The sequence below is a fragment of the Nyctereutes procyonoides genome, unplaced genomic scaffold, assembly GCF_905146905.1.
Source record: "Nyctereutes procyonoides isolate TBG_1078 unplaced genomic scaffold, NYPRO_anot_genome, whole genome shotgun sequence".
Classification (NCBI taxonomy): domain Eukaryota; kingdom Metazoa; phylum Chordata; class Mammalia; order Carnivora; family Canidae; genus Nyctereutes; species Nyctereutes procyonoides.
This window is the reverse complement of record NW_026575159.1, coordinates 15,482,016-15,509,680: the sequence shown is the minus strand read 5'-3', so window position 1 is coordinate 15,509,680 and position 27,665 is coordinate 15,482,016. Positions and strand designations below refer to the sequence as shown.

The window sequence follows — 27,665 nt, the reverse complement described above, 5'->3', positions numbered from 1 at the left end:
TTTTTTTTTTTTTTTTGTGCTGTCCCATAACTTAATCTCAGCTGACTGATCTATGCAAATGAGTTTTCTTATTATCTGGTCTGAGCTCCTTATCTCTATCAGCTGTAAGTATTAACACCACTTTTGCACCTAGACTCAAGACTTGCATGAATGGTGTGATATATATTAAGTGAATAAGGGTTTAGAATATTTGAAATCGGGACTGCCTAGTAAATTCTCCCTCTATAGTCACTTTTTTTTTTTTAAGATTTTATTTATTTATTTATGAGACACACACAGAGAAAAGCAGAGACACAGGCAGAGAAAGAAGCAGGCTCCATGCAGGAAGCTGGATGTGGGACTCTATCTGGGGACTCCCGGATCATGCTCTGAACCAAAGGCAGACGCTCAACCACTGAGCCACCCAGGCGTCCCTATGGTCACTTTACTTAAAGAATGTGGATGCATGTGTAGGTGGGAAGAAAGAATTTATATAGATCTGAATACATTATATATATATATATATATATATATATATATATATAATGTTTATATTATTATATAAATTCATATTATATATTACATATCTATTTCGACTTGATATTATTTTTATAGCCACAGAAAACATTTTTATGTTAGACTCTACGAAGAATAGGAATAGTTGTGAAACTTAGAATAAGGATGATTTATGCCAATTTGTTAAAACAACTATTTTTAAACCACAATTATTTCCCCTAAGGATCCAAATGTCACTATTTCCCCCCAAAATAAAAACTCTTAGCCTTTTAGATTAGAGCCCATATTTCAAAATATAAATGGGAGTATTTGGAGAGAGATAAAAGAACAAAGAACCTTTGAAGACTGATTTAATCTTACTTGGGTCAGTTACTGTGGATGTTTGGGGATGTTAAAATTTCATCTATCAAAATAAAAATAAGCCAATGACAGTTATTGTTAAAGAATAATGTTTTGTAGAAGATATCAGCATTAGACTCCCTTTTGTCTTTGCTCCTTCCCTCCTTTTATAGGAATATGTATATTTTTAGTATCTAACACGTACCAGGCAGTGTGCTAGATGCTAGGGATTAATCAAAGAATAGGATAGAATCAGTCCCTTCCTAAAATGAATAACATGTTTTTACTTAAAAACTACCGCCTACTTAGGCAGCACACATTCCTGCCTTATCTTAACAAGTGACAGGATTTTCAGCAAACTTGCCATCTTCACCAACTGGAAAAAGCAAAGTCACCCTCAGGTGTAGCTGGTCTGTTGGAGGCACTGAAGAAACAGAAGGTCGTTTCTTCTTCCAATTTGTATCTTTCCATTGGCAAAAGGAGAGACCACCTGCAGAGTGATTCTAAGAAGCCAATGCCTGTGGCAGAGTTCTTCATTAAGATAAAATGGTGGAAAACCATCATTTGGTTAAAAGGCAAAGTGGTGGATTTGAGAAAACATGAGACTGGAGGAAAAACAGAGTGTGGGGCTCCTTCTGCAAGGCAGGTCACCTTGGGCAAATCATTTCTTCCATCCTAGTTCAAGTTCTTCATCTGCAAAATAGAGGCAGTGACATCAGCTTTATCTTTTCAGAGCATCCTTAGGAATAGCAAATAAACACAAGTAGTGGGGGCGCCTGGGTGGTTCAGTCCGTTGAGCTTCCGACTCTTGTTTTGGCTCAGGTCTTGATCTCAGGGTCATGAGACAGAGCCCCCCCCCCCCCCCCGTGGGCTCCCCTCTCAGTGGGGAGTCTGCCCCTAGGCCCACTGGTGTTTTTGCTCTCCCTCTCTCAAATAATCTTAAAAAACAAACAAATAAACCAAAACATAGGTAAGGAAGTGTGTCATTGCACATATATCTAGCTCTTTTGATTTTAAACTTTACTATTTCCTTTTTTTTCTCTCATGCAGTTTTTGTCAATGTAAGTAAGTAGCATAAATCCAGATTGGCTCCTCCCCGAACATCCAATTACAGTACTGCATTAGGTCAGGTATATACATAGATATTAAGTAGCCAATCACTAACGAATTAATGAATTTACTTATGTAGCCAATATTGATTTGCTATCTATTTATTATAAGACTTCACATCAGGTGCTCCAAGAGATACAAAAGTGAATGGCACTTTTTTTTTTTTAAGATTTTATTTATTTATTCAGGAGAGACACAGAGAGAGAGGGAGAGACACAGGCAGAGGGAGAACCAGGCTCCCCACAGGGAGCTCAATGTGGGGCTCGATCCTGGGTCTCCAGGATCACACCCTGGGCCAAAGGCAGGCACCAAACCGCTGAGCCACCCAGGGATCCCTGAATGGCACTTTTATATCACTTTTCATGCTCTGACACGAAAGAATCTCTAGTTTTAAGAATTTATCCCAAGGGGATAATTGTACATGATTGGATCTTGTATGAATTGTATAATACCATGTCTTATAATATTTTTTATAATAGATAACAGAGAATAAAATAAAGAAAACAATGAAGCAAGAGAGATCGATTAAATAAATTGTAAAGTATTGCCAGCGTAGAATAATAAGCAGTTATTTAAAAAGACTAACGTAGATCTCTTTATCAATCAAAAAGAAAAGGTACAAAGATAAATGTTCTTCTTGCATAACTTCTATACATCGATCCATAAGTCTATATGAAAAAATTGGCAACATTTCTGAGTTTGTAGTCTCTTTATGCCATCTATTGTGGTGTGATTCATTTACAACAAATAAGCATAATTTCTACAAAGACAGTAAAGATATTTTCAAAGAACTGAAAGAAAGTGAGTGGCAGAGGACTAGTCCTCAACACCTCACAACCAAAACTAGTCTAAACATACAACTAGATAGAGACTTAGTAAGGGATAAGTCTGATGGAAAGAATAGTGTGGAGTCTCCTAAGGGATAAGGAGAGATGAATAGGAATATCAAGCTAGGCAGAAACAGAAAAAGTATTTTAGGCAGAAAGGAGAAATAGAGTAAGTTACTGAGATGGAAACATGATCTAACTTGTTTACCGTGAGTACACTGGTGTTAAAAAACAAAAAAACAATAAGTAAATATAAAGATTTAATTTTTTTTTAGACACAGAGAGAGAGAGGCAGAGACACAGGCAGAGGTAGAAGCAGGCTCCCTGTGGGGAGCCTGAATGTGGGGCTCTATCCCAGGACCCCGGAATCACTACCTGAGCCAAAGGCAGTTGCTCAGCCACTGAGCCACCCAGGTGCCCCCAAGACCAAATGGTTCCATTAAGTGATTCATGAATCAGGGAGCAGCATCCATCTAGCAAGCAGAGGGGAGTTCAGAGGAGGTGTTCAAAAGGTTTTTATAGGAAAGAGGTTGGGGTGAGAAGTTATCAGAGAAAGAAAGGATTGTTCCAGGCATGGTCACATTCCCCTGGGGAGAAGGGCAGAGGATCTTATTAGGTAGTTTACCTCATTTTGGGGGGGGATAGAGAGGGACAATGTGATAGATTACCTCTTTGGTGCTGATCAGATAATTCCTGACTGACTCATGAAGATTTACATTTCTGGGGGAAGTCGAAATTGCAATTAGGTTGGGTATTAAGCCCAGGTTTGGTAACTTGGCTTAGGTGAAACCATTTTTTTTTTAATTTTTTTTTTTTAATTTTTATTTATTTATGATAGTCACAGAGAGAGAGAGAGGCAGAGACACAGGCAGAGGGAGAAGCAGGCTCCATGCAGGGAGCCCGACGTGGGACTCTATCCCAGGTCTCCAGGATCAGGCCCTGGGCTGAAGGTGGCACTAGATCACTGAGTCACCTGGGCTGCCCAGGTGACACCATTTTGACCTGCAGTTTTCTTTTTAACACTGTAAATGGAAAAGTTGGCTATCAAGTTGGAAAGTTTAAGGCCAGATCAGACTAAGAATTTGGACTTTTGCTGAGTTGACAATGAAAGTGGTGATATTTTAGGAGAATGATATATATACTCAGATTGCATGGTGGAAATTTTAGTCTTGCATGGATGGCAAGACTGGTACGGCTCTTGGCAGTACCACCCTTAGATCCAAGCATGAAAGGCCTTATTTCTGAGACAATTTCCAGGACTAGCAGAATCTTCTAACCTCAGTCTGAAGGGCAGGGGTCCAAAGAATAGTACAGTGGAGCCTGATGTCGGGAACTGTGGATGTACTTGGATGTGTAAGCTGAGATTCAATGCATATTCAAGATGCACTGTGACCAAAAAAAAAAAAAAGAAAAGAAAGAAAAAGAAAGAAAGAAAGAAAGAAAGAAAGAAAGAAAGAAAGAAAGAGCACTGTGACCAGCTAGACCCCAAGACCTGACATTTACTGCTCACCTGTTTGTACTCACGTTTGTCCCACATTTTTCCTTAAACTCTTCTTGCCAGCTTACCTCTTAACTCGGGCAAATGAAACCTGAAACCACCCCTCGGGTGATGGTGACTGTCCTGACAAGACCTCCAGCCCTTCTGAGCTATACCAGAGTAGGGCCTGTGCAGACAGACCATGGAGTGACATGTGGAATGACCCACCATTACCTTCACCTCATTATAATACTAAAATCTCCACCCAAGGAGAAGCCTCATTTACATAATACACAATGTATATGTAGGCATGTTTTCCGTTTTTTTTAAGATTTTATTTATTTATGCATGATAGACAGACAGAGAGAGAGAGAGGCAGAGGGAGAAGCAGGCTCCATGCCAGGAGCCCGATGCGGAACTCGATCCCGGGTCCCCAGGATCGCACCCTGGGCCAAAGGCAGGCACCAAACCGCTGAGCCACCCAGGGATCCCCCTAGGCATGTTTTCTTAAGGTGTATGTGCGACCCTATGCCTGCCTCTTCGTACAATGACAAGGCTTCCCTGTCTAAAAACTCATCCTATCCCTAAACAAAAGGAACTCACTCACCCTCTCTTGGGGAGGAATGCCTTTGGAAGCTCTTCTGTGATCTCCTTATTTGCTGCAAATAAAAGTGTTCGCACAACAGTCACCCTGGTGCAATTTCTGACTCACCAAAGAATGAACTCACGAACTCCTGTTGGTCCGGTTACCCATCACATTATAGGATGAAGCTGGAAGCGGGAAAGAAAGAAGTCAGTTCGATTGATAAATATTAGGCATTTAGATATACTTAGTACTCTTGGGCTGAGTCCTGCAAATGCTAGTGGCAAGACTGTAGAATAGCCCATAGGAGATAATCAATACACTTTTGGAGAACGGATGCTTGGCAACAATGAACACAGTAACTCAAGCTGAGGAGTGATGACAGAGAGTAGATCAAATTGGCCAGAATTTCCAAAAGATAAACTCTCCTGCGATACTTCCAATTCACTATAGTTAGTTACACATCATAAATTTCGCTATTTGGAAGACGGTTGGGAGGCGATGTTTGAGTTATTATATTTAGAAATATTTTTAAAATTTTATTTAGAAATTTAAATTTAATAAAGATGCAAGAAAATAGCAAATGTATCCCTTTTCTTTGCTCTAAAAGCAGAAGCGTAAATATTTATCTCAGTTAACCATTTATTTGTGGACACTCCCACCAAAGAAACTTGCCAGGAGCCCAGGCATAAAAATCCTTGATTCAATTAGGCCTGAATCACTGACTCATTGTGTGTGACCTGGGGCAAGTCACTTGACCTCTCAGCACCACAGAGCATTCAGCTGGAAACATAGGTGTAAAGCAAGGGTGTGCTGAAAAACAGATGCCCCATCTAAACTGGCTTCCTTCGGTAAATATATCATGGAAGAAAAAGAACATTCAATTCTTTCAAATAAATATTTTAAATTTGGCTTTTAATTCTCAAACATGGGCTTCTTATAATATGGGTGGATTTGGTGAATACTTACATAGCAAATTCTTTATGAACTGCATACTTCCTGCTGGTATTCAGTACCTTAAAAGGATTTTCTTGGAATTTTTTTTTTTTAAGATTTTATTTACTTATTCATGAGAGACACACACAGAGAGGCAGAGACACAGGCAGAGGGAGAATGCGGGACTTGACCCCAGGACCCCGGGGTCATGACCTGAGCCCAAGGCAGATGCTCAACCACAGAGCCAGCCAGGTGTCCCTTTTTCAGGAATTTAAAACCAAATCTGCATCTTTTAAAATCTTCAAGATTTGACCAGTTTTTAAATGTTTTGAATTCCGAGCAAATAGGGTGTCTGGGTGGCTCAGTCGGTTAAGCATCTGCCCTTGGCTCAGGTCATGATTCCAGGGCCTTTGTTTGGACTGAGTCCCCACTGGGCTCCCTGCTCAGCGGGGCGCCTGCTTTTCCCTCTGCCCCTCGCCCTGCTTGTGTGCATGCTCTCTCTCTCTCAAATAAGTAAATAAAATCTTTTTAAAAAAAGTGAATTCTGAGCAAATCCAGGAATATACAGAAGCAGGAAGCATAACAACGAGGGAATAAGTTCTTGGGTGCTGCTTTTTCAACCTAACAGTGTTTTCAGTAACAACAGTAATTATAATTAAAATTGCTTGCTCACTTCTCAGAGTTTAAGATGGATAATTTTATTTACTTTCCCCATGAACTTCTAAGGTCCACTTTTACTACAATGCCTGTTTTACATAGAGAGAAACTGAGGCATAGAGAGATTAAGCAATTTGCCCAGACTATACAGTTTTTCCCCAAACAGGTAGGGTGAGTTTAGAGCTCTCACTTTTCTACTTGATATCGCCTCACTTCTGGTAGAAATCACTGGATTCAGATGCAAGCAGATACCGTATTGACTGTATAAACCTCATCAATACAAAGATGCTGTCATTATAAAGTGAAATTCGTTCAATTCACAATTCAGTTGTATTCTGCAAAAGAGGCATTTTTATTTTTTTGTTATCCAAGTAGAGTTAGGGACAAAAATCGAATCTTAAAGAGCAATGTGTAAAAAGCCCAGGAAATGATCTCTTCATCTACAACATCCCGAAAGCAGAAGTTGCCAAGCATCAGAGGGCATAACAATAACCTGGGCAATTTTTCAAAATAGGCATGTTCCCAGGACTTGCAGCTATAGATTCTGATGAAGTAGGTCTGGAGTCTGGGCAGAGAATCTGTGTTTTTAAAAGCAGCTTGGTAACTGCAGTGGAGGCCACCCTCAGTCCACGCTTTCAGAGGGTTTTAAAATTTCTTTTCACCCCAGACTCTGGGAGACACTGGGCTTTTCAAAACAAACAATAAGGCTACTTCCCAAATTGCTTAATTAGAAGCTTGACAAATTCGGTGCGAACAAACACCAGGTGCTATTTGCAAGAGGTGAGTCAGGACCCAAATCAAAATGTGTCCTGGTTCTTGGCTTTGGCATAATACGTAGATGGAACCATGGCCTACTAAGTTCTCAAAGCCACAGAGATCTGGGTTGCCCTCTGAAACTGTAAAATACTAGAAAAATATTGCTATGGGGAAGAATATTTGCATAATTCAGAAAAATGTAGTTCTTTCGAATAGCTTCACAGTTACTTGGTTTTACTCCCAAATTATCCTGATATCTATGGTAGGCAGGAAGTGACTAATGCAATGCATGGAGTCACACCTCTTAAGGTATTTTTAGGATGATAGCGGCAGTACCAGCCCTCAGGTGCCATTGGAATGGTAATTCGGTTAATTGGGTCTTGGAGCTAACACCTCTTTTGGATAAAGGTAGGAAGTCTCACTTTACTGAATGGGTTCAGGGTTTTTCCTCCCAAAGATTTCAGCCACCTGTATTTGAAGGCAGGCTTTTTTATCCTGAAAGTTTGGAATCATTTCGGATGCTGTTGTTTTCTTAAAAATCCAAGATCGGGTCTCAATGCCTGAGGAAGGCTAGATGTAATGGATTCTTGAAATATTTTGTATTTCTAGGTTTCTGTTCCCTTTGAATAGCTTTCTCCTAAATGCCTAAAGTTCCTTTAATCTGAGATTTCCTTTCCCCCCAAATTTATGATTTCAAAAGAAAATTAGTGTGAATCAATTGAGAAAATAAAAGGCTCATTCCGTTTTTTCCCCCTTTTGTTTTCTTTTTCAACCTTTAACTATATGGTGTGGTTTACAATGAAGTAGGAAGTTGTAGTATTTCCAAAGACTGAATAATACTTCTTTGGGACAAGGAGAGTTTTCGTTCCTCCATGAATAGGTTTTGGGGAAAGCTCTCTGTGAACCCTCTGAAATTGTATGAAAACTTTTGAATGAATATTCACTATTCTGGGACCAGAATCACTTTTTTTAAAATTACACACAAAAAGGTCCCTCTACCTAGAAACTTTAACAACTAGTCAGAAATAAATTAGTTTATAATAAACAGGAATAAGGAATAAGAACTAAATTAGCTTCTAGAAATTGAGCTATCCTTTTAAAGATTTTAAAAAGCTGGAAAGTTCATTGTTCTTTTTAGGAGTTGAAATTTCCAAGGCAGATTATTTAAATAATGTGACTACTTACTCTAATTCCACAATTAAGACTATTAGCATCTGCTTGTGGACAAAGACATTATAACATCTTCCGCTTAGACATTATGATTAAGACTATTAAAATATCAAAGGACAATTAGACTATAGGCTTCCCTTTGAGTAGCACTTTCTGCTTTTATTGATTTGTCATGTAAATTGTAAGCCCTTGTTGACAGAAATTATTGGCATTTAAATCAAGTAGGATAAATAGTCCTTTTCTGTAATCTTTGTCAGAAAAATGCAAGTGATAAATGTGTCCTTTAAACTATGTAAAAGAATTTGTTCCCCTTCCAAGCTGAAATACATAGGAGTCTGGAGGTAATTTTTAAAAAGTAAATAGTCCAACAATATGAAAGTAAAGCTTCTGCTTATTCAGTGATTTAAGGTAAAGTTCCAAAACACAAGGCTTTTTTTCTTTTTAATTAAAAAATATTATATATATAAATTTTATATAGTAAATATATTAAGTAAACTCTACACCCAATGTGGGGCTGGAAGTCATGACCCTGAGATCAAGAGTCGCAAGCTCTCCTGACTAAGCCAGTCAGGCAACCCTCTATTTTTTTTTTTTTTTATAAATCATCCAGATGGTTGTATTTGGAGATTTTATTGTCAATCAAATTACAATCATTAATCTCAGGTCCTTTTGAGCATCAACCTTTCAAAGTGTAGACTAAGTCATATAATACTTTTTAAAAAGATTTTATTTATTTATTTATGAGAGACACACAGAGAGAGGCTGAGACAGAGGCGGAGGGAGAAGAAGACTCCCTGTGGGGAGCCCAACATGAAACTCGATCCCAGGATCCCGGGATCACACCCTGAGCTGAAGGCAGATGCTCAACCAGTGAGCTACCCAGGCATCCCAGTCGTATAATATTTTAAATCTAGTTTCCTCACCCGTGGAAAGAAGTGTTAGAAGACAATTATAAATAATGCTTGATGAGAAAGATTTTTCTTCTTTTTTTCTCATATGAGTAATCCTTAAAGCATACTTTTAATAATATTCAGTATCTAATTTGAAATCAACAATTGGTAATTTACTACTCTGATATGGTGAGATGTTCAAAAACTATAATTATAATAAGAAATAAAGTATCCTCTTCTACCTATATCAATGAATCAATAAGCATTTTGATCTCTTCCAGTGTGTTCATTTTAATTCCTTGGGTGACATATGCTTCCATATATCCCTCTATCTACATCTTCAAATTTAGCCATAAACACAGTTAGCCATACCCTCTTCAAAATTTGGTCTGAATTAATACTAGAGCTTCAAGAGGCTAGCCTTGGAATTAACACTAGAAGTAAGAAGTCTGACTTCTATGTGATACTGGAAACCCCTTCCTATCATTTAAACTGGGATCTAGAAAACTAAATTTCAGGTCAATCTCTTTCCATCTTTCCGCAACTCAGACTCACAAAGTTTTATCTCTTGTAAAGTTGAAAAATGTTGGGTTTTAATTCCCACTGGAGTACAGTCTTAGGGTTTAGAGAATGTTACATCTCACATGTATATGGAATAATGAAATATATCGACATTTGGAAAATCTACACAATTCAGTGAAAAGGTACCTTCCAAAGGGTATAAATTCATGAATGGTTGTAAAAGATGAATTTAAAGTGTAAGATAAACCAAGAGATTTTAATGTAGCAGAGTACACAAAGTTCATTTCTGTTGTTTTAGATAGAACATTGCAATCTGCCTTTATAAAATTACTGTTTGTTGAGGCGCCTGGCTGGTTCAGTCCACAGGGCATGAGCATGGGGCTCTTGATCTCAGAAACATGAGTTCGAGGCCCACGTTGAGGGTAGGACTTACTTAAAAAAAAAAACAAAAAAACACTATTTGTCACGTTTTGACATAGTACCAAAGACTATGTAAAAAGACTACTAAGATACTTCTCCATTTTCCAATTACAAATCTGTTTGAAGCCAGATTTTTTTGTATACTTCAGTCAAAACAATTGGATGATAAAGCAAATGTGAGAATCCAGCTGTCTTCTATTAGGCCAGCTAGTAGAGATTTGTAAAAATGGAAAACAATGTTACATTTCACCCGAGTTTTATTAAGTTGACAGGCCATTGTGTTTATTATTGTTTTCAATGAACTAATCAATATTTTAAAACTTTTCAGTCATCTTTTATTTCTAATGTGGTAAGTATAGATAGATATAACCTGTGTAAACAAAGTTCTGTGATGTCCTCAATAATTTTTAAGAGTGTATCAAGGCCCTTGACACCAACAAGTTTGAGAACCACTTACACATAGAATTGTGAAGGTATTAAATACATTTTCTGCAAACTGCCTCTCAAACATAGGAGCACTTCTTTTGTGATGGGGGTGGGGTAGGATTGGCAACAATTTACTGCTAAGTCGCATTAACTCAAGTAAAAGCCCCTATTTCCAAAGTTCTTTGCCACATTGTCTTGTATGGTTGAAAACATCAGATAAGGTATGAGCTAGGATGTCAAAACCTGAAACATCTGTCATCTTCTGATCCAAGCAGCTCATGTTTAAAATAGAAATTAAAATTTAAATTATCAAGTGTTATTCAATTTGTTGATGTTATAGCTTGTTTGTGAAACTGGTTCTCAAATCCTTGTGAATCAGTACCGGATGGCTGGTGGCCGAAATTCAGGCCTAGGGCTCAGAGAGGAAATTTGGTTAAATGTGAAGTTTTGGGTGTATCCATGGGCACAGAGAATAATTCAGTCCATGAGAGTCAGTGAGCAGACATCAGAAAGCTGGAAGTAGGTCAAATAAATGAACAGAGGATAAAACCTCAGTTAATGCTTATCAAGAATAACATAAAAAATAGGGGCACCTGAGTGGCTCAGTTGGTGAACTGGCTGTCTTTGGCTCAGGTCATGATCTCTAGGTCCGGATGGAGCCCCACTTTGGGCTCCCTGCTCAGCGGAGTCAGTCTTCTCCTTTTCCCTCTGCCTCTCCCCTGTATGCTCTCTCTGTTTCTCAAATGAGTAAACCAAAAAATCTTAAAAAAAAAAAAAAAAAGAATAGAAAGTCAGGAGAAGGGTATGGATACTTTTTGAATGCCCAGGATGGTTATAATGGAAACCACTGGGTTACATGAAGAACCATTGGCTTACATTACCTAGGAGTAGACTTTAGGCCTATACTAAGCTCTTAACATAATTTAACAAACTATATCATCGTAACAACTGTGTAAGGCAGGTATTTTCTTCATTTATCAACTAGGAAATAAAGGTCTAGTGAGGTGAATATGCTTCCAGTGAGGTGAATACAGATTCCACGGCACACAATGCCACATCAAAGATTGGGTTTGAATTTCAGGTCTCTCTTATCCGGGATCATCTCTAAGAAAATCTGATGTATATAATAGTCTGCTCTCAAGAACTTTCATGTCTAACTTTAAATTGTACTAGTCTCTTCCCTATTCCCTTGAGGTAGGGGGAACTGATAGAAATGGATGGATGTGCAATGAGCTTTTATATTCATTCATAGTTAGGCAACATTTTACTTTTTCTTAATGGGCCATGAATTTATAAGTACAAGAGGACAAACAACAAATGTGTTTTTGTTTAATAAAGAAACCCAGCTTTACTAAATGTTCTCATTGCTGGAACTATCAGCACAGGGACAGCTAAATGCTACTAATCAAGAATCTGCAGTCCTGCATTACATGTAATATTCCCTGAAATTTAGAGCTAAGGTTAAATGTTCCCGTGGGGTCCCACAGCTAGACACTTGATACCTACAATTTTCACCCTACCCCTAAATAAGCTTAATCCATATTATATGCAAGAGTACATAAGTTAGATGACATATTTTAAGTTACAAGTTAGCATTTAAAAACTACCATATATAAAATAATAAATAAATAAATAAATAAATAAATAAATAAATAAATAAATAAATAAATAAATAAAACTACCATACAACTAAAATTCAAGAAACAGGAGTCTAAATGGGATGAAACTGTGCTCTGAAATCTAAGCCAGTTCCTCAGTAGTTGAATCACCTAAGGCAGTGTTCAAACAAAGGCTGAAGCCTTGAAGGTTTGTAGGGGAAAATTAGTAAGTGGGTTTCCCCAGAGCAGTGTGAAGTCATCAGACCTGGGTAATGCTTCCCAGAGGTGTAACCGCGGCGGGGGTGTGTGTGGGGGGGGTGTCGGGGGGTGGGGGGGGCAGGTGGCGGAAATGCGTGGTACTTGGCAGGTCGGCCCCTGGGGACTGGGCTGGCTGACTACCTGGTATCGCAATAAAATTCTTGACATCTAAGCACATCCCCTAACACCACACCCTGCGTGACTTGTTGAAAAGCATCGTTTCTAGTTTACTCGACTTTTCTCTTTCGCCTTGTTCGTTTTTGTCCAAAATGCGTGATAAGCGGCAAGAACCCACTTTGCAAGGCCTAGCCGAGACCCAAAGAAGATACCTTGAAATACCAGGGATGCCTTGCAAGGGCAGGGAATAAAGACATCTCTTTTTACCCTATAATAATGATAGCGGAACCGTCGAGGGCCAGATTAGTGAAATTTGTAAACTCCCTCTCATTTTTTCCTAAACAGTGCCACCTACCGTCCGTTTTAAGTTATCAGGCCCAAAGAGAAATCGAGGGCGAAAAGGGTGACCGGCCCAAGGAACTCTTCCCAGCTTTAGGGCATTGGAAAAAAAAAGGATGGAGAAAAGAGCGTCTCAAAGCAAAAGTAAGCATTTTGACTGGTTAGCTTCTCACAAGGCTCGCAAGAAGCAAAAAGCCAGTTAAGTCATTCTCTTGGAAATGGCTTTTTCTAACCGCGCTACCTTCGAGGTCTCCAGGGCACGATTTTTATTTTACGTTTCATTTATAACGCGTGCTGCTTGCGTTATTTTTACGTTAGGGGGTCAAGTTATGGGAAAAAGTGTAACTGCTTCGTTTTTTTTTCCCCGCTCCCCCCCACCCATGGGAATGTCTGTGTAAGAGGGGCTGTGACACAGGACATCCCAGAAACTTCCGAGCTCCTGCGAAGAAAGGGTTAACAATTGGGAGACCTGTAGCCGATCTTATTTAGAGTCGCAGCCGGCTCTCGAGGTTCCAGGTGCACACACACACACACACACACACACACCCTCCCCAGCAATCTCCCCCCCCCCCCCCCGGGGCTGCTACTTAGCCTAAGGGCACCACTTGGCCTGAAAGCAAATTAGCTAAAAGGTGCGGGGACTTTTTCCGCGAAGAGGGAATCCTCGCAGCTCAGCCCGGAGCTCAGGGATGTCTGCAGAGCGCGGCCTCCCCGCTCCACCGCTGGAGGCAAGGAGGGAATCAGGTGGTGGCCAGCATCCGCGCACGGCCTTTCTCTGCACACGTTAGCAATCAAGTTAATTGAATTCATTGGAGTTTAGAACCGGCCTCTAGCTCAGAGACGGCTTTGAATGGCCAATTTCTCTTTCTTCCTCTCCCCCACCCCGCCTCCCGCCCGCCCGCCCGCCCGCGCGCGCTCCCAGTTCCCTCCCCCTGCGGGTTCCCCAGTCCGCACCTCCCTCCTCCGCTCCCCCCACCCCCCACCCCCTCCTCCGCCCTATTAAAACACCCACCAGCTAGCTTGTTAAGACCCCCTTAACTTGGAGGAGGCAGAAAGCAACAACAGCGAGGAGGGAGAAGTCAAGACGTCTGGAAAGAATTACCCACCCAGTCCTGGCTTCCCGCAGCCCATTGAACCAGGGACTTGAACCAGCCCCAGCCAAAGACTTTCTCCTAATTCTGCGCTTCCCGGGTTCTGCTGAGTCTTCACCGGGCTTTTCTTGATACGAAAAAGAAAAGAGACTTTCCGATATCAGGGGAGGGGGAAACTGGAGCGAGAAAAAAAAATATATATATATATATATACATATAAAATAATAAATAAAATAAAAATAAAGTTAATTTATTTTTAAAGCACAGATTTTTCTTTTAAGAATTAGACTGAAGTGCGACGGAGACCTTAACAAGAATAGTAGTGGAATTTCCTTCTGAAGTGGGGGAGAACCAAACGTTGAAGACAACCCCCATCCTTTTTAAATGTTGTTTTTAAATTTTTTATTTTTTTTGGCCGGTCGTCTCAAATTCATCTGATCTCTTATTACCTCAATTTTGGAAACTGCCCGCCACCGACCCTCCGGGACCACACAGACAGGCTGAGGACAACTTTATGACCAAGAGCTGAACAAGGTATGTTACACTGGCGCGAGACGGTGAACCAGGAGGGCCCCCCGAATAGGCCAGGGAGAGGGAAGAAATTATCCACATCAGCGTTAAAAAAAAAAAAAAAAACTGTAAAAGCTGGGTTTTTCGACAGAAAAGTTTGAGGTCTGCCAATTGCCCAACAGCCCGAAAGTCCGGGGATATTTCAGATCACTGTCAGGCTTGGCGATGCATCCCTGTCTTTTCCCATCCCTGCGGCGCTCGCCAGCAATCCGCTGCCTTTCTGGGCACACAGGTAGCCTCTCCGCCTGGGAAAGCCTGCACGTCCCGGGATGTAGTTTTCCACTCCTCGTCTTCCGGAGCCGCAGAGGGGCTCCCAAGTTAGGAAACAAGGATTTCCACTGTGCAGGAACAACGCCTTCCGCGCAGCGGCTCCCCCCTTGCCCCTTCCTTCCCATCCCTTCCCACCCCCCTCTCCCGCCCCCCCCCACTTTGCGCGGGGAGGACAAACCTGGAACAGCCCGGCGCCTTTTACTTCCAAGGGGGGAAACCCGCTGCTTACTTGGAATGCAAAGGGTTAACGCGGCCCGGGCTCCCCGCTGCCGAGAGCCGGGACCCCCGGGAAGGAGGGTCCTTCGCCACCTCCTCGCAGCTACCGGCCTCGCTCGGCCACTCCCACTTCCCCGGGCTTCCCGTCCTTTGCACTCTCCGGACCCCCAGAAAGCGTCAGGCTGGGTCCGCGCGGGCTCAGCCGGGCTCCGGAAGCCGTGCTCGGGCGGGGGGTCCCGGGGTCCCGGGGGCAGGGCGTGCGTGGGGAGCGCGCGCTGCAGCGTGGGCGGCGGCACGGTCCCGGGAGCCGGCTCCGACGTGGCACCGAGCACGCTGGCGCTTCTCCCCGCGGGGGCGGCGCGGGGCCCGGCGGGCGGGCGGGGGGCTCGGGGTGCAGCCGCGGCGCCCGGCCCGGAGCTGGAGCAGGGGCGCGGCGGGAGGCGAGCCAGAGGCTGGGTCGGGATGGGGACCGTCTACACCTCGGGCGGAGCGCGTCAGGCCGCTGGGCGGGAGCGAGGGCTCGGATCCCGGTCCCCGGGAAGGGGGGCGCGGGGGGTGAAAGGAGGGTCTGTGCGGGCGCGGCGGCACGGCGGCTGGAGAGCCTCCCCCCCGCCCCCCGGCCGGGGACACTCCGCCGACGGGCAGCGGCGCTGAGAAAGGAGGATTCAGGCTGGAAAGCGGGGCAGGGAGCGAGAGGCGGAGCTGGGGAGGGCTCCCGAGCCCCGGGTCCTATTACAGCCGCTTGGGTGCCAGCGCCTCGCCCTCCGGCCCTCAAACGCCCGCGCGGAGGAGGGGACCCCGCGCCCCGCGCGCCTCCGGGGAGCGAGCCGCGGCCGCCGTGCCCCTGGGGTGCGCATCGGAGCCCGCGCCCCTCCCTGCCCACGTCCCCGGCCTGGGGACCACCGCCGCCGGGCGTCTCCCGAGCGGCAGCCCAGCAACGCCGCGCTCCAACCCACGTGGCTGGCCAGGGATTGCCTTTGACGTCACGCCCTGGGGGAGGTGTGACGCAATAGGTCGGGGAGCCCTGATTGGCCCCGAAGGGCTTCCCCGAGCTGGCGGCCTGAGTATATATAGACTCTCAGCTCGGGGTTAGGAGTAAAGCGAAGGGTGTTGGTAGCTGGGCTTCGCGGAGGAGGCGAGGGGTCTTGGGGGGGGGGGGGAGTTCTCTGCCCATTGTGGATGTCAAGCTGTTGTTCTCCCCCAGGCAGATTTCTTCTTTGCAGTGAAGGAGGAGGACAATGTACCTTTGGAAGCGTTAAACAGGATTACGTTTTTTTAATTTTTTTTTTAGAAAGGCAATTTAAACTTTTTATTTATATATTTTTTCAATTTAAACTTTTTAAAAGGTCAACACGTATTCAAACACATTCAGTGGGGAAAGGTTTAAGATTGAAATGTGTATTTATGTAGATGTGGCTAGGGACAGATATTTATGCCCGTCAGATTGTAGATAGGGTTTTAAATTTTACAAAACAGGACTGAGGGAATACTTAAAATCTAACCATTTTCTTTTCAATCCAATGTGTGCAGATTGATTCATTCATTATATTTTGGCTGCGCTTTTCTAGATGCTAAATAAGGTTACTAAAGTACTGAGGTACTGCATTTTTTATCCTTCCTTTTTATTTTTATCATTTATTGACTGATTGATACTACATTTTTAGTACTCATCGTATTCATTGCAGATCTTTTCACTACTTGGCTATTTTCGATTTTCCATAAAAGGTTAACTCTTTAAAGTGCCTATTTTAGTATTTATGTCGTGTGAGTTTTTAGTTTTGGGACAAGTATTCAGAATTCTAGGTCAACATTTCTCAATGACAGCACTGGAATTAGAATATGAACCCTTCTATTCACTTTTTGTTACGTATTTCCTGAATTGGAGGAATAGCAAAATGTCTTGTAGATTTATTGACAAACATATTACCTGAGTTGCTTGTATTGTACATGAAACTACATTTTTTTTTTTAAGATTTTATTCATTCATTCATGAGAGACACACAGAGAGAAGCAGAGACACAGGCAGAGGGAGAAGCAGGCTCCACGCAGGGAGCCTGACGTGGGACTCGATCCCGGGACTCCAGGATCACTCCCAAGGCCGAAGGCAGGCGCGGAACTGCTGAGCCACCCAGGTGTACCTAAATCCTTACTTTACCAGAGGAAGTTATGCAGCTTCCAAAAATTAAGGTCTTAAATCCGACAATTAGCAGCAGATTTGAATGTCACTCTCCACAAAGCAAAGATGTAGTAGCTGCCTTACTGGAACACAGGGATAGAGCAACAAATGAGTAAGAAACTCAACAGTAAGTAGTCAGATTGAAACTAATTGTTTCTGTTAGGTTTATAGAATAGCCTCATAATTTTGAATCTCGTAAACACTTTTTTTTTAAGATTTATTTATTTATTTATGATAGACATAGAGAGAAAGAGGCAGAGACACAGGAGGAGGGAGAAGCAGGCTCCATGCAGGGAGCCCAATGTGGGACTTGATCCCGGGACTCCAGGATCCTGCCCTGGGCCAAAGGCAGGCGCCAAACCGCTGAGGCACCCAGGGATCCCCCTCATAACCACTTTTTTATACATGGTTTCTGGACCAGTTGTCTTTTAAAACAAAAATTTTTAAATATTTTATTTATTTGAGAGAGAGAGAGAGAGAGAGAGCACGAGCTGGGGTGGGGGAGGGGTAGAGGGAAAAGCAGACCTCCCATCACCGAGCAGGGAGCCCCACACAGGGCTCCATCCTAGGCCCCTAAGATCATGACCTGAGCTGAATGCAGATGCTTGACCAACTGAGCCACCCAGGTGCCCCTAAATTTTTTTTTCTTGAAATTTTAAAGCACAGACTGTTCACGTATTCATTTAGTGTCCCTTATTGGAACTGTGGGGAAAACCTTTATGGGTAAGGTGTGGGTCCTCTTGGGCAAAGTTATATTACAGTGTTACATTTCTTTAATTGAACTATAGTTTACACACAATGTTATGTTAATTCTAGGTATACAACATAGTGATTCAACAAGTTGGAACTTCATGCTGTACTCACCACCAGTGTAGCTACCCACCTCTCCTCATCATACAGCATTGCAATACCATTGACTGTATTCCCTATTCTGTACCTTTTACCCCACACCTTATTTACCTAGTTACATTTTTTTCTTCTTTTTTTTACATTTTTTTTCAATTTAAGAACAAGTATTACATTATTAGCTTCCTGACTTTTATATAATGTGGGAGTGATGAATTAATGTAATTAGAGAAGAGAGCATAAACTCCATTGTCCCTTTCTGGGTTCCAGTTTCTTTCTTTTTTTCTTTTTTCTTTTTTTTAAGATTTATTTATTTATTCATGAGAGATGCAGAGAGGCAGAGACACTGGCAGAGGGAGAAGCAGGCTCCATGCAAAGAGCCCCATGTGGGACTTGATCCCACGATGCCAGGATCACTCCCTGAGACAAAGGCAGATGCTCAACCACTGAGCCACCCAGGCGTCCCTGTTTTTTTTTTTTTTTAATTCAAATTCACCCAGGTTGTGCCCCACTAAGAGGCTGCAAGGCCCAACCCAGTGGCAGCTAATGTGACAGCTGAATGGGGTAAGATAGCTCCCTGTAGAAAAATCATTTCCACTCCAACTTGGTTTTAATCCTTTCCCCTCTAGTGGCAATCTGCATGGAATAAATGTCACCCCACTGAATATACCTTAAATTATTCAAGTATATTTTGAATGTCATCAATGTATACAAATGTATACAGATGTGTACATGTACAGTGTGATACTATATAGTGTATCCACTATACATCTATATATACTACATATATACTATATATATATATATACATACATATATATACATGTCCTTGTCCACAGTCTATCTTTCCAAGTTATGCCCCCCTGGGGGGGGGTTGGAAAGATGGGGGCAGGGCTTGAACTCAAGACCCTGAGATCAAGAATGGCGTGATCTACGGACTGAGCCAGCCAGGTACCCCTCATAACCTATGAAAATGTTGTTGATATTAGAGTCAAAATAAATATAATGAAGTTACACTCTTAAATATATTTTTTAAGATTTTATTTATTTGAGAGAGAGCAAGTAGGAGCAGGAGCAGCGTGGGGGTGGGGGCAGGGGGAGAGAAAGAAGCAGGATCCCCACCAAGCCGGGAACCAGATGTACGCTTAACTAACTGAGCCACCCAGGCGCCCCTCTTAATTTTTCTTCTGACTTTAATAAAATAGTTCCAAAAGAATGTCTCTTAAATTCATTATTTTTACTGCAAATTTTTAAAAAATAAGATGCAGTTCACATTTTAATGAAATTTGTCATACAAAAAAATATACTTGAAGAAGTCTTTATAAATAACCATAGTGTAGGGCAAAATATAATAGGGTCCATAAAAAAGTAAAATAGCTACTGTTTATCACATGTCTAATATGTATCAGGCACTGAGATAGTTAATATACATTATATCTAATTCCAACCCTCTATAAAGAAAATTTTGTAATTAAAGGAACCTTGCCTCCGATTAAACAACTGAATCAAAGTCACAGTGTTTAGTGAGGAATGTGGATGGAATTTAGTCTAATAATTTTTGAATATCATGCCCTGGAACTAGACCATGCTGCAGCTGGCCTAGTCAAGTTTTATGGGGGCTTAAACTGAGAAGAAATCACATCTGAGAGAGATCAGAAAAGATTTCATGAGAAGACTTGGCATTTGTGGTGCATATGGCTACATGGGGTTTTGACCTATAAAGATAGTGCCCAAGAGCCAGTGGAGGAGGAGCATAGAGAGCAAAGATTCTATGCCAGGGCTTTTTGCAAACTTTCTCCTTTGCCATGCTGAACTTTAGGATGAAGTTTGTGATGGTGAAATTCAGGAACCGATAGGGCAGTTGGGGGAATTGGCATCCTAGGAATAATTGATTAATACTGATGGTACAAATGAAGAGAAATCTGAAACCCAGAGATCTGGATCCAGACACAGCTGGGGTGACAAGGCCTTTGACAGGCCTCAAGCCTAACCTTGCAAGCTTGGCTCCAGGGTCACTGCTAGGATCAATGCAGTGGGACTGGTAAGACAAAGGCCAACTTCAAAGCCAGAGAAGGAGAGGAGGTCAGAAGGGGACAAGATGAGGGTCATGTGCTCTAATATGTCCCAGAGGGTAATGTGCTATAATGTGAAGACTATTGAGAGGCTTTCTTTGGGTACTTTTACCTCGGATTTCTGGTCAAGGACAGTAGCAACAATACACAGGAGGGATGTGTGTGTGTGTCAATGCAAATAAATCACTAAAGTTTTCTTAGACTTTAACCCAGTGATTGCCACACTTTGTTGCAATGAGAATCACATAAGGAGATTTGAAAACTACTGATGCTCTGTAGCCACCCTATACCAATTAACCCAGAATGCTTCAAGAGCCACCCAGGAGTAGATTTTACAGATGCCCCAGTAATGTGGATGTACATCAAAATTTGGGAACCTCTTCTTTCTACCTTTGCTCATCACGCCTTCATAACTTACCCTTAGCAAGCAAATGCCTACAAGCAGAGTATGTCTTATATCACCAAGATGCGGGTTTCCAGGATCCTTGCTAGTGTCACCTAAGTTAATATTCTTAATTCTAATCATTCTGCGTATGATTTGATCTGTAGATACAACAAGTCAGGGGTAAAGAAAACCTGTGTTCTCGAACCAGGTCTGCCATTTATGAGATGTGATTTTGGGCAATGCATTCGCTAAACAAATGTCCTTTACGTATCTCCATTCGGTCTTTGTCTAAATATTGGCTACCAGTTCAAAAGACAGCAACCTAGTCTTCAGTGGATTTTAGAATATAATAAGGAAGAGGAACAAGTGCACTCTATCAGTTAAGTTACTCTCCCTTTACATTAAGACATTGAAGCTGTTAGTATCCCATTGAACCTGAGATAAATATATATATTCCTTGCCTACTTACAGGAAGCCCGCCAAGAGGTTGTATTTCTATTTAGCAGATGAGGAAATGAGGCTCAGGGAGTAGATACCTAGAGGAATTTATTACTCTTTGTATTCCTCCTTCAGGTGAAGAGCATGCCCACATTGCAACATACATTCATCCTGATAGATACTCAGCTATGGGTGGTTATGATATGACAATTAATGAAGTTTCAACCCTAATCCCCCAAATTTGAAGTTCAGAGATACTGATTGTCTAAGGACACATGGCTCATTCACAGGAACCCTCAGTTTGTCAGATATCTAATATGAGGCAGAGCTTGGGCTTGAATCCATTTCTTCCCAGCCCAGCTATGCTCACTATGCCATGATTATCCCTTATTAAGAGAAGGAGAGTCTGACTGGTTAGCAGGAGGGCAACAAGTGGCAGAGAGTGAACATCACTGAGCTCTAATTGTTGGTACTTTATTTAGACACTTGTGAGTTCTCTCTTTTAATTTTTTGTTTATTTAAAAATGCCATGCTCTTTTTTTAAAAGACTTTATTTATTCATTCATTCATTCATTCATTCATTCATGAGAGACACACAGAGAGGGGCAGAGACACAGGCAGAGGGAGAAGCAGGCTCCATGCAGGGAGTCCGATGCGGGACTTGATCCCGGGACTCCAGGACCACTCCCTGAGCCAAAGGCAGATGCTCAGCCACTGAGCCACCCAGGCATCCCCTCTCTTTTAATTTTAAAAATCTGTCTTGTAGAATCAACATGATGATTTCCATTTTATCTTAGATGAAGAAACTGAAGATGTCAAGTATTATGTAACTTGTTCAGTGTGAACGCACCATTAAAAGAAAGAGCCAGGAATCTATCCCAATTCAGTTTGATTCCAGAGACGTGTAGGTGTGCATGCACCCACAAGTATACACACACCCGAGTCATTAGATCCAAACACGAAACAGTATATGGATCAGTAGATAATAAATATTGTAAGAGTACCAGATTTCAAGTTGATAAGAGATTACCTCATTACCCTCTGTGTCCCAGACTTGACTGCTGGATTCATAGGTTCCTCAAATTGTAACTGAAGCAATTTCTGTAAATGCTTTTGGAAGGCCACTTGCCTTTTCTGACTTATCCAAAGATCTTCTACAGCTGGCCTGGTACTCCCTACAACGATTACATTGAGATAGTTGGGCAAGAAATTTTTTTTTAAAGATTTTATTTATTTATTCATGAGACACACAGCAGAGACACAGGCAGAGGGAAAAGCAGGCTCCCCGTGGGGAGCCCGATGTGGGACTCGATCCCAGGACCCTTGGATCATGACCTGAGCCGAAGGCAGATGCTCAATCACTGAGCCACCCAGGCGTCCCAAGGGCAATAAATTTTTTAAAAATAAAGAGAAACCTTGCTGGTAGAGGGGTAAGTAGTCTTAAGGGTTCAACATATATTCATTGACCCTGCAGCAGAGATAGGAGAGGGGTCTGTTCTTTGTCTGCATTGACTGCCTGAGTCCAAAATGACTTATTCATTTATTCAGAATGTCTTTATTGCATGCCTACTATGTGCCAGACCCTGTTTTTGGTACAAGAACACAGTTTGTTGAGATCATCAAATCTATGTAGCTGTAGAGTATATACAGGACTAGTTAGAGAATCCAGCAGGGTCTGGGGAGAATCACAGGGAGTGAAGAAAGGGTAGGGTGGAGGAATCATTTTAGAAGGGAGTGGTAAACTAATACCTCTCTGAAGAGATCTCACTTGGCCCTAATCTCTGTAGCCTTTCCCAGATGCTGAGGACTAATTTGCATTCACTTCTCTTCTCCCAGATTCCAAACAGAAGGACCACTTTAGGAAGCTGTGGGGAACTCAGTTCTTGCTACTGCACTAGTGCTGTGAGAGCAGCTGTCCTTCTAGCTCATTCCACATTGCCTTCTGGTTAATAAGAGATCAAAGGGGAAAAAAGGGCTGATACCCAATGACCTGTAGAGAACTACTTGGGGTATGTGAGCTAACAGCAAGGCTTATATCTGCTCTACAGGTGGAAAAACGAAGGCAGGAGTGCCTTTCTTATAGTAAAGCAGGATTTTGGCTGCAAGCATTAATAGAACTGATACTGTATAGATGAAACTACTAGTTTCCTCTGGGATAGTGTCATTCTATGCCCTTTTGGGCTGTATCTGCATAGAAAAGTATATGAGCCCAGAAATCTTCCCTGAGTGTGGGCTGATCTCGTATCTGTACCTGAGTGTCAATTCCCCATTTTCCATGGTAGCAGGAAAGTTCATTTCTAACATGTCCTCACACAACATGTTGTATTAACCAGACACAAAAGGATGCTGCCTCCTTTGTCATGATGATTCAAATCTATTCAGAAAATATTTACGGAGAATACTGTAATCTGGCATTATGCTACCATGTGGATTCTACTCCTGATTTTGTGACTGTGGACAAGTTACTTGTATACTTAAGATACTTAAGAGTCTTGGTTTCCTCATCCTAAGTAAATGTTATTTGTAACATGAGATTAAGAGTACATTTACCATTTAAGGTTAAGATTAAATAGGATCATGCTACTCAACAAAACAGACAGAGCTTGCTCAGGTGCCGGGAACCTAATGAACGGTGAATGTTAGCGGATATAATAGTGATGCCAAGGATGATGTGGATGCATAAAGTCCCATCCATTCATTCAGCAAATATTTACTAAATACCACCCATAAGCCAGGCAGTGTTGTATGTCCTCGAGGCACATTAGTGAAATGGATTTTTAAAAAACCTGTTGACTTTGTGGGACTTGTATTATTGTACATCAAGGTATTCTCAAACATTTGGTTTGGCTTAGAATTCCGTGAAGACTAGTACTTAGTGAATAATTAGTATCAGGTGTAATAGTAGCTTAAAAATCAATTAAAGTTTGATTTGGGCAGAAAAAAAGAATCCAGGTTTTAGCTCTTAAATACTACTGGAAGGTGGATTTCTAAATCCCCTTTCTATGAAGCAGTAGACTCTTATGATCCAGGATGGAACTAACCATATTTCCCAATTTAACAATCAAGCCATATGTCTGACAAGGAGAGTTTGCTTATGAAACAGAATCTGAATTGAGGATTGTCTCCGAAAGTCTCACACATATGGTGCCCATATCTATGAAATTGCTCTGGGGGAAATTATAAAGAAACACTCTGCGTGTCACTCTTTGAGATCAATGTATTCCCTCAGGAAAGCTGGCTCTGAAGTGTGCCTTTTGCCCTTTGGCCTGGACAGAGATGTCGCCTGTGTCATACCAGGCAACAATCCGATACGTCGCAGAAATAGGTTCGATTTTAGTCATGTTGCTGTGGTTTACTAGCAGCTTTTCCCAGGCTTCAAAGGGACATTCTCTAGACTCCTATGATGTAAGAGGGTGTTCCCACTTCAGCTGTGGCCAGCAGATGCTATGTGCACACTCTCTTTGTCCACGTGTGCTGATAAAAGCAAGGAAAATGTGAATAATGGAAAAGAATGGCAGGCAGTTCTTTTGCTGGCTCTGGTGATTTTAAACACAAGCGAAACACACACTTCAGCTTCTCCCTGGCAGAGCGTTTTGGTCTCCTTGAAATTTTTCACTCTTGTGAGAATGACTCACGTCTTGGAAACGTCAAGTTCCAAGTCTGGTGCTCCCCGCACCTTTAGGCATTGGTTAAAGTGCCCGATGGGAGTTTTCAGCATCCTGTCAGCTGTTTGAATTAACAAGGGATGCTGTGCTCTCTTGCCTTTCACTGGAAACTCAGCATTTCACTGTTCCCCAGCACCGTGAATTTTCCATTGTGTTGTGATTACCTTAATCAGTCTCTGATGTCCTACGGAAGGATGGGAAGGGGACCGCATCTGCGGACTGTTGTTTCAGCTTCCTTGTTAGCTGATACTTTAAACTGCATTGTGTCTTTTGGTTTTGTAAAACCCTTTCAAGAAACACTTTGATTTGGCTCCTCACTGCAGCTCTGTGAAGGTCCTTGACAAATACTATTAGCTCCACTTAACAAAGGAAAATAATGTCCACAAGCTAGAATCCTGGTCACCAGGCTGCTTTGCATTACCCTGGTTGTATAAGTGAGGGGGAGGTAGACTCAATTCACAGTGGGTAAAAAAACAAACAACAACAAACAAACACCCAGAAATTATTTCTTGCTAACTAAGTGTCCAAGGCAGGTCTTCCTGATTGGTGGCTGGCTCCCTTCCACGTGGGAATTCAAAAACCAAGATCCCTCTATCTTTGGGTTCTGCAATCCCCCCGGGGAATTTGTTGGTATGTGCATCAAGCCTGTGGAAGGAAAAGAGATTGCTCCTGACTCTCCCTCAAGTCTTTATTGGAAGTGGCCCATCTCGGGTTTCCAAAAGCTGGAACACCAGGGCCAGCCACGTCAAGCAGTCTGTGCGTAGGAGAGAAAACACGATTGATGAGCAGTCATGCAAAGGGTCCCCAAAGCATAATGCATATCCACTCAGGACCACCTCAGTGGAATATGAATGGTGCCTCTTGGATCTGAGCGATGTGTTGACCACACAATGAGTAACAACCAACATCATACTGGGTGCTACGTGGACATTCAATTTTAAGTCAATGTCAGAGTCGGAAAAATAGAAACAGCATATCCAGCAAGAGACTGTGCAGAGATAATTGCTTACTTTAAGTTTCCACTTAGAGTAGATTTACTTAGCTTTCAAAAGCTGGTTGAATTAAAGAATAAGGTTAAGTATTAATTATACATAGATAGGATGAAAACCCTGAAGTCAGTGTGCGTGATTGAAGATTGGGACACTGAATGTATGCCAACTGTGTCCTTCATTATAGTTCATTATTGGAAGAGGAAGAAAATAAGCTTTGTGTGAAAAGTTCTTATTGTGACTTATAATAAGAAATACATATTTGGTCTTCATCTTGGTCAGGGCAGAGCTTCTAAAACCCTTGGTACATTGAAGTGAGACACAGGTGTCTTTTCTTCTGTTAAGTGACTTTAAGACCTTCGAAGTAAGGGTGAAGACTGGTTGCCAATGGAGCCAACCATTTGATTAGAGGATTGGAGCATCTAGTCCCACCCCCAAACCTCTGGGGAGCTGAGTGGGGCTAGAGATTGAGTTAAATTAAAACACAGGAGAGACTTGAGAGGGCTTCTGGGTTGGTGAACACACCGAGATTTGAGAAAAGTGGTGCTCTTGGAGAGGCATGGAAGCTCTGTGGCCTTTCCCCAGATCTTTATCTGGCTGCTCCTGGGTTAGGTCCTTTTTATAATAAATCAGTAATCTAGTGAGTAGACAGGTTTCCTGAGTTTGTGAGCCACTCTAGCAAACTAATTAAACACAAAGTGGGTGGTGCTTGTGAACCTCTGATCTATAACTGGTGGGTCAGATGATGTATAGGTCACAACCTGGGCTTGGGACTGAAGTTGGGGAGATGGGAAGCAGTCTTGTAGGACTAAACCCGTGGAGTCTGATACTATTGGGTAGATGGTGTCAGGATTGAGTTAAATTGTGGGACACCCACAATTGTTTATTGGATGTGTGGGAGACCTTTCCACTACACACTGGCACTGGGTCCGGGGAACCCAAAAGAAAAACAAAATACAAAAAAAAAAATAAATAAATAAAATAAAAATAAAAAAATAAAGAAAGAAATTGTCCTCCTATACTCTGGATGTTCAAAACCTTATTCAGGACACACACAAACTATAGGGAGGAGCACACAACTGGCTGTTATTAAAAGCTGAAATGTGTCTCCAGTATAATGTATTACAGCTTCGAGAGGATGGGAAATTTACCTGTTGAAATTAAGCATGGTGCTATTTCTTCCTTAACTTATGAATCATTTCTATAAACATTTATTGTGTGCTTACTCTGTTACAGTAAGCTCTCTGATCCCCAGGATTTAACCATCTGGTGTTAGTGCTGGTGGATGGAGGAAAGAGACTTCTGAACAAAGGAATGCAAATCAGAATTACCGGGGCTTGATAGATGTATGTGCAGGATCCCCAGGCATGAAGAACTTTTAATGTCAACAGAGATTTGGAGTCTAAACTCCCTCTTTTAATAGATTAAAAAACCCTGAGGCTCAGAGGAGTAAAGTGGCTTTCTCAAGGTCACACAGCTAGTTGTTGGAAGAGTTAGTACTAGAATCCAGATATCCTGATCTCCAACCTCAGCTGGCTGCATGGAAAGGATGTGAGCTGAGGGGTTTGGATTGGAGAAGAGATGAAATTTACCAAAATCTCCTATCCATTTTTCACTGGTCAGTATTGGGGGGTTCGGAGTAACATGGTGTAGGAAGAATGTCTTGCTCACTAGGATGAACCTAAAGGTTCTACACCTAGCTATGACCACCTCCATAGAGTGCATCCTTAGGTAAATGATCTAACATATCTAAAATAATACTTGCATGTTATTTGTCTAACACATTATGGTTTTCAGTACCACCTTGCCACCATCCTCTCATTTGATTCTTGAAACAGCCCTCTGAGTTGTATGTACCAGAAGGGCATCCTAAATAGATAGATCCAGAATAGGCATCTATTTTGCAAATGAGCAAGCCTGAGGTATAGAAAGTCACACAACTGGTTAAGTGAAAAAGTGTGTGGCTCCCAAGTGCTTCTCGTCCAATACTCCCCATGATACCATGTTTATAACAAGTACGGGACCGG

The 27,665-nt window shown here is 42.0% G+C and overlaps 1 protein-coding gene and 1 long non-coding RNA gene across 2 annotated transcripts in view; one reads left to right on the top strand and one right to left on the bottom strand.

Moving 5' to 3' along the window:
• Nucleotides 1–604: 604 nt before the first annotated feature.
• On the bottom strand, nucleotides 605–14,103 carry LOC129502637 (uncharacterized). Its single transcript, XR_008662992.1, has 4 exons — nucleotides 14,027–14,103; nucleotides 11,202–11,369; nucleotides 4,961–5,019; nucleotides 605–1,527 (listed from the first exon to the last, which is right to left on the bottom strand). It is a non-coding gene; the product is annotated as an uncharacterized LOC129502637 (long non-coding RNA).
• HAS2 (hyaluronan synthase 2) overlaps nucleotides 13,959–27,665 on the top strand; it is a 32,486-nt gene continuing 18,779 nt past the window's right edge. Inside the window, exon 1 of the mRNA XM_055314384.1 lies at nucleotides 13,959–14,545. The gene's annotated coding sequence lies outside the window, so the exon portion shown is untranslated. The remainder of the gene's footprint in view (nucleotides 14,546–27,665) is intronic.